Genomic DNA, 10683 nt, shown 5'->3' with positions numbered 1-10683 from the left:
CACTAAGATTCGGAAACCCATAGAAAAACCCGCCACTGTGCAGACCAAACACTCGTCCGTCGGCATCGAAAACCGGGGAGCTGGAAGAGCCGTGGTAGCTACATGAGAGTGTTGTAGGTGACGTAGATATTTCCATACGGGTCATTTTTGATCTGCTGATTGATTTCACAAAGACTGCAAAATTCCTCGCAGTCTTCTACATTTTCATTATTCTCAGCGTTCTCTCGCCTCTCTGACGACGCACGTAGGACTCTTTTTTTTTCACTCCTCCTCCTGGGCGTCCGACGACACAGGCCTCGCCGCCTGAAGGCACATGTCCAAATCTCTTAAGGAGCCCTGGCGGCACTTTCTCTGTTTCCAGCTTAAGTATGACATAATCTAACTTATCGTTGCCGATGAACACCTTAGCGCTGAGGTTGTTCCTGTCTGATTCTTGGTCTTCAAAGTTAAAGACCACAGTAACGTTTAAAAATTCACACCAGTTAGGTGTGTTTGATTTAACCCAGTAGTCGAATAAGTGGGCGTTGGTCAAGACAAAGTTGTCAAATAGCACAAAGCCTGTGCCTTGCTTTATGAAGGAACCAGTTATGAGACAAACTGACTCGCTCAGTTCGAGCAGCAACATAACACTGTGAATTTCAGTAAAAGACTGTCGGCTCTTTCCAAAGGTCTCCTTCCTGTATTTCAGTGCTTCCAGAAAAGAATTTTTAGGGAATCTACTCTCCATCCATCGTTTCAGATGCTAATACTGCTGGCAAAGTAGATCGTAAACCTCCTTACGGTCAATGCTGCTGCCCATTTCTGCTGTGCTACATCTAAGACTGATGTCATTCCACTGCTGCGCTTTGCATTATTTGATGCGTGTGGAGGTTTCTGCTGCCCTGGGATGGCTACATCTTTTATTTCCGTATCTGCTCCCTGTGGAAAACATATCTAGAATTTCTTATTGTCCAGACAATCGATTATGTCTGTGCACTCAGTCTTACGTTCGTTAACCAGCTCAAAGTAGCCCAGGTCATCGACCGTCTCTTTTCAGAGCCTCGGCCGCAGTTATTCCCTTCTCCCCGTAAGCACAAAGATACTTGAACTGTTGTAAAGCGTCATTTAAAAAAAAAACTTTTGTCTTTTTTGGCATTTAGTCCTCCCTTTGTACCGATGTAAAAGACAGAATAGCAATCTCTCGCCTTAACCATCTTCTTATATTTACTGAAAGGCCTCCGTGCAAGCTTGAACATGTTGCGTGTGCCGTCTGAACTGGATTTCAGTCTGAACTGATGTCCGTGTGGGTCCTACAGAGAATCAGAGTTGGAAAAGTTGTTAATGTAGCAAAAAACAAAATGTATTGCATTTTGTTCATAATCTCTTTAAAGTCATGATCGTTTGTTTTTTTTTACCGCTTTCACTGGAGTGGGTAAATGAGTCTGCAAAGTTAAAAAAACTGATTTACATTTCTTGTTTATTACTTTTATCGGACATCATCCGATCTCATTTATACACATTTAAGATATAAAGTAGAAAATATCCTTTTGTTTGCATTTGGAGACTCGGTATTTGACCATCCCAAATATCTGGACCAGGGAACCAACTCCTCAAACCGGTAAAAAGGTCAATTACACAGTTACACGATCGCTAAACTAACCTGTTTTTGAATAAAAGAAAACCATACAAGCATGAGCCCTGGAATCTCGGTTGTAAAAAAAAAAAAAAAAAAAAAAGAAGCACTACACATTACTTTTCTTATGTTTAGCATACAGGAGTTGCTGCTCACACCCTGAGTTGCACTAATGTGTCTGTCAGATGCCCCAAATGGAATGTCAGGCCGCATGCGCACTCATACCGGACACCTCCTGACCTTATTTCCACGAGCCCTTGACTCAGCTGCAAAGTGCTTACGGGGTCAGTTTCCTTTTCATCAGAATTATCTGCCGTCATTCAGACATAAGTTGAGCAATGGTTTAACCAATTTTCCATCAAAGGGATGTTGGAATTAAACAGAGGATGTACAGTGGGGCAAAAAAGTATTTAGTCAGCCACCGATTGTGCAAGTTCCCCCACTTAAAATGATGACAGAGGTCAGTAATTTGCACCAGAGGTACACTTCAACTGTGAGAGACAGAATGTGAAAAAAAAATCCATGAATTCACATGGTAGGATTTGTAAAGAATTTATTCGTAAATCAGGGTGGAAAATAAGTATTTGGTCACCTCAAACAAGGAAAATCTCTGGCTCTCACAGACCTGTAACGTCTTCTGTAAGAAGCTTTTCTGTCCCCCACTCGTTACCTGTATGAATGGCACCTGTTTGAACTCATCATCTGTGTAAAAGACACCTGTCCACAGCCTCAAACAGTCAGACTCCAAACTCCGCCATGGCCAAGACCAAAGAGCTTTCGAAGGACACCAGGAAAAGTATTGTAGACCTGCACCAGACTGGGAAGAGTGAATCTACAATAGGCAAGCAGCTTGGTGTGAAAAAAATCAACTGTGGGAGCAATCATCAGAAAATGGAAGACATACAAGACCACTGATAATCTCCCTCGATCTGGGGCTCCACGCAAGATCTCATCCCGTGGGGTCAAAATGATCATGAGAACGGTGAGCAAAGATCCCAGAACCACACGGGGGGACCTGGTGAATGACCTGCAGAGAGCTGGGACCAAAGTAACAAAGGTCACCATCAGTAACACACTACAACGGCAGGGAATCAAATCCCGCAGTGCCAGACGTGTTCCGCTGCTGAAGCCAGTGCATGTCCAGGCCCGTCTGAAGTTTGCCAGAGAGCACATGGATGATACAGCAGAGGATTGGGAGAATGTCATGTGGTCAGATGAAACCAAAGTCGAACTTTTTGGTATAAACTCAACTCGTCGTGTTTGGAGGAAGAAGAATACTGAGTTGCATCCCAAGAACACCATACCTACTGTGAAGCATGGGGGTGGAAACATCATGCTATGGGGCTGTTTTTCTGCCAAGGGGACAGGACGACTGATCCGTGTTAAGGACAGAATGAATGGGGCCATGTATCGTGAGATTTTGAGCCAAAACCTCCTTCCATCAGTGAGAACTTTGAAGATGAAACGAGGCTGGGTCTTCCAACATGACAATGATCCAAAACACACCGCCCGGGCAACAAAGGAGTGGCTCCGTAAGAAGCATTTGAAAGTCCTGGAGTGGCCTAGCCAGTCTCCAGACCTCAACCCCATAGAAAATCTGTGGCGGGAGTTGAAAGTCCGTGTTGCTCGGCGACAGCCCCAAAACATCACTGCTCTCGAGAAGATCTGCATGGAGGAATGGGCCAAAATACCAGCTACTGTGTGTGCAAACCTGGTAAAGACCTATAGTAAACGTTTGACCTCTGTTATTGCCAACAAAGGTTATGTTACAAAGTATTGAGTTGTATTTTTGTTATTGACCAAATACTTATTTTCCACCCTGATTTACGAATAAATTCTTTACAAATCCTACCATGTGGATTCATGGATTTTTTTTTCACATTCTGTCTCTCACAGTTGAAGTGTACCTCTGGTGCAAATTACTGACCTCTGTCATCATTTTAAGTGGGGGAACTTGCACAATCGGTGGCTGACTAAATACTTTTTTGCCCCACTGTAAGTTAAGGAAATATAAGTCTGACTATGGAGCACATCTCCTTCAGTGTTAACAATAATGGATTGCATTTCTCTCAGTCAACTGACTGTTTAGGGGGGAAAGCAGCTAATAGTTAGTGGGCTCTGTGCTTGTGGTTGTTGTATGTTAATCACACTAGGAGTCAGAGGTGTGGACTCGAGTCACATGACTTGGACTCGAGTCAGACTCGAGTCATTAATTTTATGACTTTAGACTTGACTTGAAAAAATGTTCTAAGACTTGTGACTTGACTTGGACTTTTACACCAATGACTTGGGACTTGAATTGGACTTGAACCGGTTTACTTGAAAAGACTTGATATTTTACCCCAAATATAAAATTTAACATGCATATTATATAGAGATTGAAAATGTGACGTCATTCACGGGTAGAACCGCAAAGGATTCTGGGAACTCGTGGCAAGCGGTACTAGCGCACGCAGGCTTTCAATTAAAATCAGTTATACAGCGATAAAAAGAAACACAAAAATGTCAAGAAGCTGTTGTATTATTAACTGCAATAGCCGGTCGCATGACAGCCACGGGAAGCCGACGGGTAAAGAGATCGGTTGTTATCGGATTACGTCGTTGAAGAGAAATTGTTCATGTTTCCGAAGTAACAAAGAGGCGACTGGATTGCAGCCATTCAAAGACCAAATATAACGTCCCAGAACACTCCAGCTCACAGGTTAGTCTGCTCAAGCATTTACACGAAGGTCAGTGTTTTTTAGTAGTTAATACGTCATTTTCTTAACATAATTGGTGATATAGGTTACAAGCAAGTCTGGCGCTGAACAGAAATTGTCACGCTATGCTCCTTTATTTATTGTGCATAAATAGTGAATTGTCCTGACACAATATTGCGTTTCGCTTCTGTTATTATGGTACATTGACAAAAACATATACTTTTATTCACAGGATAAAACAGGTTTTTTGTATCACTAATTGCCCAGTACGATTACAGCATACAGTCTTATTGTCACTGCTACATTTCTGTGATGCTACCAGAAATTATTTCCACTGCTAATTAATTACCGTTGAGCTCAAAGGTCCTATTAATAAACGGTTAATGAATGTGTATTTATGACGACGATTTGTGAGACTGGTAAACTTATGATACATACGATGGTCTTTCGTTCTACACGGTACATTTCAAGGTCCTGCACCCATCCGTCGGTAAACTGTACCTAGGCTTGTTGCAGTGACCGGAAGTTACTAAACTTCATGAGTGTATGCGCTCACTCCAAGAGCCGTATGATTATAAATATGCATATAAATATGCTACGATGAGATAGCTGACTTCATCTAACTAGCAAATGTTTTCCAGGCTACGTTGGTGATACAGTTTTTTTTAATGTGTATGATATTTTTGTCATGCGATTTTAAAGCCGGTCCTACAACCGCATCCAAGAATAACATGCAGCTTATCTCAGAACTGTCGGTGAAAATTATTCTTGGAGCTAGGTTTAATTGAGCTGCATTTTAAAGAGGTGCAATTTCACAATTTGTGTATATTTTCTAAGTTCACTATTTTGTCATGTGTTGAGAAAAACACAGATTTAAAAATTACATGGTCTAATATTTACATTTAGCATAACTGCAACATTATTTTTTCGTTTTTTTTTTTTTTTTTAAAGACTCGAAAGGACTTGAAATTCAAAGTTTCAGACTTGTGACTTGACTCGGACTTTTACACCAGTGACTTGAGACTCGACTCTGACTTGCCTGACATTACTTGAGACTTGACTTGAGACTTGAGGATAAAGACTTGAGACTTACTTGAGACTTGCAAAACAATGACTTGGTCCCACCTCTGCTAGGAGTGAACAAAAGCAAAAAAAAACCCTGTAAAGATGCAGACTGTGAAAGTCTGGTTTATACCATAAATCTTACCAGCTGTAACTGGGTTTTTTGTGTTTTAAGTTATAAGCACGTGTCAAGACTTCTGTCTCCCATTGCTGATGTGATCCTCCTTTTTTGTTCCCTATTAATGATCTACGGTAATTTGTGATTTCAGAAGAATGGTCACATAAATTTCATTACAAATTTTTTGCCTTTGCTTGAATGTGTCTTTGTTACAGGAAAAATGATTCTATGTTTCTTTACCTTCTTTTAAATGTGCAAGCATGCCCTTTTGTCTATGGTTAGATTAGTTTAGAATTATCTTTTTAGACTTTCTCAGCAAAGACATACTGTTTTGGGACATATTGTTTTAGATTGTTTTATCTCTCACAGCTTTCTCCCAGCTCTCTGCTGACGAGACTAGCGCCACATATGGAGTTGTTTATTTTATCTGTTTTGTATTTTTCTTATCCTGTTCTCACTGTCTTTCCTATAAAAAGTGCCCAGCCTCTGTACACGTTGTGAGTTGTTCTTAGCAGCTCACCCGTGTACACGTTTGATAAAGAAAGTAACTTTGTCTCATTGTGTCTTTATTTCTCCTGGGTTTTTTACAGAGTTTTCCCCCAACAGTCTTTAAATCCTTTCTTGTTCAAATAGTTTATTCACATAGTAAAGAAGTAGCTAGGGAACTCAGTAAGTAGGAACAGCGATAGTTTAAAGGCATTTTCTACAATACAGAGGATTTCATCATCCGTAGTTTGTGAAAACTGCAGTTTAAAAAACAAATCAGTAAATTCCCAAATGACGGACTCTTTTCAGAGGTACGCTTCATGTACTGATTAACATACAGTTCAAAGATGTACATTAGGGTGCACACTGGTTATGTGGATTTGCTATATGAATATGCTCAAGACTCTGTTTGAGCTAAAAAAAACTTGAAATATATATATCTGTATATTTTAACATAGATAAAATGTTTTTGGATAACAAACGAGTCACAATTTAAACACTGTTTGAATAATCAAAGAGATATTTATAAAGGGCAGGCTACAACAGACATGCTTACAGGGAGCTGTATTGTCTCTTTTGCATAAGCCACACCAGAAACGCTCTGTGCGGATAGCAAAGTCTGCGCTGTGGGAGTGTCTGGACCCTCCACGCCAGGATCTGCCGCACAACCTCGCACTGGTCCCCAGGGCCACGGCAAACTTGTAAGCCCTAGTTCGGCTCCCGAAAGAAAGATGCTCGAGTTGTTCTTGTGTCCGACAAAAATTAGTTCTAATATGTTTTATTTTTAATGTTACTGCATTGAAGTTAGCACAATTTAAATTCAAAAAATTATTAGTCTCTTAAATGAACGGCATCTTGACGGGGACTCGGTGAAGGGCTTAAAAAACGAATACATTGTTTTACATCTTGTGCACTTGGATACACTTCAATGAAACTCGAAAAGTGGGACACACAATATGGAAATGATGACTTGACATTTGTTTGGGAGGAGTGTAAGTATAGAGAGGAGGAATTCCTACTTCCCATTCATGTACTCTGCAATGTGCATTGTGTCCTTGTGACATGTTTACTTTTTTTCAAAATAAATAGCTGTGAAAAAACCCATCAAAGTTGAGGTAAGTATTCACCACAGTATCGTGGTTTTTTTTTTATTAGGGTCAAATTTCTCTTTGGGTAAAAATTAAGCCAACATCCAAGTGTCAAAGGTCGGTTCTAAAAAACAAGTCAGTCCCTGAAGCTTATTTGTGCCACAGATGCTAATTCAGTGACTGCGGGGGTGTGTAAGGAATGTTTTGGGAACTGTCTGATCTTAAAAAACTAACTTTGTTGTTACATTACAGCAATATTGAGGAAAGATTTAACGGCTGATCATGGAGCAGGATGAAGGTCAAAGGGAAAGTCCCTGCCACGCTTCCGGTTATACTTCCATCTGGCGTAGTCATCTGGGTTATTTTGCACGTACAAGGAGTTGGGGCCTTTATGAAATTCTTTTCTTGGCTGGAGGCATTAAGAAATACTAATAACGATTAGAGGGGTTGTTGATTCCTCCTTGATGTGCGTAAAACAAGAACTTTTTCTTTTAGAGTTTCTGTCTGTCGAGAGTTTCTGCTAATGAGAAAACCTGTCGGAAAAGTCACTCTAAAACAAAGAAAAGTCTTTCCCGCACAATACCTCATCCGAGGGTGTTTTAATAAAATTATTTGGCGCCGATTTCTGAGTACGGGCGCTGCGCTTTTTTCATGAGGGTTATTTATGGTTTTTTTACACATACGAGGTGGGCAGCCTGTAGGTTACAAGCAGATAGAAAGTCCTTCTTTTGTCATTACAAGCGCTTACCTCCACCCAGGCACTGGATGGAGAGATAGATAGATAGATAGATAGATATAGATATATATATATATAGATATAGATAGATATATATATATATAGATATATATAGATATATATATATAGATATATATATAGATAGATATATATATATATATATATATATATATATATATAGATATATATATATATATATATATAAAATGCAATCCGTTACTAGTCAGATAATCTTAAAGGTTTTTATTTTATTGTGCCTGTAATATAAGAAAGTAAAATACATCCACTATTGAAAAAAAGAAATAGTTCTTTTCTGAGAAAAAGGATATCAAGCTCACATTGTCATAATATTTAAACAGAATTCAAACTATGAGTTTGTCTGTGGACTGCACTGACTCAACAGAAATCTGCTGCGTCACCCCCCTGAACTCTCCATGCCCCAGGAACCCTCCCTCTCTGATCCCCCCAGGAACCACCCCTCCTTTTTTCCTCCACCGGATGCGATTAGTCACACATATGGAATCGATAAGACACTTCCGGAGTACTTCCGGTAGGGTCAAAAGGTCAAGGCTGGGGCCATCAATCAAATTGTGACACAAGCAGGGTACCTATTTTTTCACGTAGTTGGCCATCCATCAGTCATGAACAGAAAACATAAGAGACGTGGACTCGACTTATATTTTTGCATGTATGTGTAGAGTGCATGCTGGACTTAAAAAGGTGTTTTCAAAAAGGTAAAAAGTCTTTCTTTTGAATGTCCAACAAGAAGTCAATGTTGAGTCAATGTTAAGAACTCTAACCAACAAGATCCAAGATCCAAAATCAAAGATGATGAAAAAGCATAAGAAAAAAGGAATCCTTATCTGAGCAAGTCACATGAAAAAGAAACTTTACCTGTGGTCATGTGAAAAAATAAGTACACACTTAATGCTTCCATAGTAAATAAGAGGGTAAGTATAAACCAGATGTTGCTGATCAAATGCACTTGATGGACTAACCATACAACGGTGAAACTGAAATAAATGGATAAATAAATAAGACAAATAAGAGTTGCATCTCAGATCCTGAATCAGTTAGCATATTGTTAGAAAACAGGACTCTAATTCCAATTCACTTTACCATTGGAGAAGATATATTTCCATTATATACTTATGTGGTTCTGCCTAAATGAAGGTGAGATGCCCTCATGTGGCTGTACCATTTTGGAGCTATTTGGTGTCCCTTAATAATTCATTAATTAATCTAATGGATTATGACACTAATTCTAGTTCTTCTATCTATCCCAGAACACAAATAACGTTTTTTAAAGTTGGGATTACAAAAACATGGAGTGTGATCTCATTACATTAACATTACTTTTGAATTTCTTCAGCATCAAATAATAAATGTGGCACCTTATTGAAAAAATAGATGCAAAGCTTTGACTTCCAAAAGTACAGTAGATCTTTGGTCAATGACATATCTCTTGTAGTTTTGCCTATGTACACCAACATGGTGGATTTAAAAGTGGATCAAGATGTGACTGGAGTGCAGTTTGTGGGTTTAACAATAGTATTACATAATATGATTAAGAATTACAGAAATCAGGCGACTGCGTCACCACTGAAGACATTTCTTTATCTTGTGAAACTCTTGGGTCGCTTTGAGTCATCAGTTTTGCAGCATATGGCTGAACATGCGTAGCGAGTATAGCCTTGTACACTTCACAGTTCATGCTGTTACTTCTATCAGCGGTCACATTATCAATAAATGCTAGTGACCCAGTTTCACTGGTACCCATACATGCCCATGCAATAACATTGACTCCAACATGTTTGACAGATAATGTGATATGCTTCAGATCATTAGCTGTTTCTCTCCTTCTCCACGATCATTATGGTGCAAATTTGTTTTGGTTTCATCTGTATAATGTTTTTTCCAGAACTGTGCTCTCTTTTGGATGTTTTCTGGCAAAGTCTAATCTGACTTTCCTATTTTTGGGTGTAACCAGTGGTTTGCATCTTGTTCTAGAACCCATTTGTATTTACATTCCTCCTTCTTCACTATGTTAGATGTTTTGTTATCTGTTTTTCTTGACCATGGAAACAATTCTGTCATCATCCACTTAAGCTGTTTCCTGTCATGTTTTAGGCCTTTTGGTGGTGCTGAGCTGCTCACTGAATTTCTTCCTAAAGTTGTTGCTGTTTCTCTGGTTTTTCAGTCTTCATTTGCACATTCTTCCCTTTGGAACTCTTATTGAGTGTTCCAGTGGAAAGCTACCAAAGGTTGGATGCTTAGAATCAACTTATCTGCTTAATTTTTTTGTGAATTATCGGGGGAAAGACATCACATGGCCATGAAACTGCTTGTCAGTCAATTGCTCAGTTGCATTTGAGCCTCTGAAAGTGGCTGTACTTTCTAAACAGTTAATGCAATACATTTGCTAAACCCCTTTAATTAAATCTGAAAGTCTCTACTTGAATCACATGTTAATTGTTTGATTTAAATCCATTGTGCTGGTGTGCAGAGGGTATTACAAAAATTGTAATTTTCCCAAAAAACTGTTTGACATCTTCCTATTCTCTTTGCACATCTCATAATGTTTTCAGTACAAATATAAAAAAAAAATGAAAACACTTTGCACACAGTACAGTGGAAATTTATCCTTTACGTATTTACAATCGCGCTATAAATTAATCCCTCTCATGGCACATATTTTAATAGTGCAATCATGGTTTATTAGGGTTCTTATTTTTGTATTTCCACATTCTAGACCATAACATCTTGTCACAAACGTTGGAAACTGCTTTCCAAATACTAAACACAACGAAACACAGCGTGCAGCAGATCTCAGGGTTCACTTGAGTCACTTGAGCAATTTGTCTTCAGCGCCATTTGGCGTT

The sequence above is a fragment of the Maylandia zebra genome, linkage group LG7 (genome assembly GCF_041146795.1).
Source record: "Maylandia zebra isolate NMK-2024a linkage group LG7, Mzebra_GT3a, whole genome shotgun sequence".
In the NCBI taxonomy this organism is placed as follows: Eukaryota; Metazoa; Chordata; class Actinopteri; order Cichliformes; family Cichlidae; genus Maylandia; species Maylandia zebra.
Note: the sequence above shows the minus strand (reverse complement) of the source record.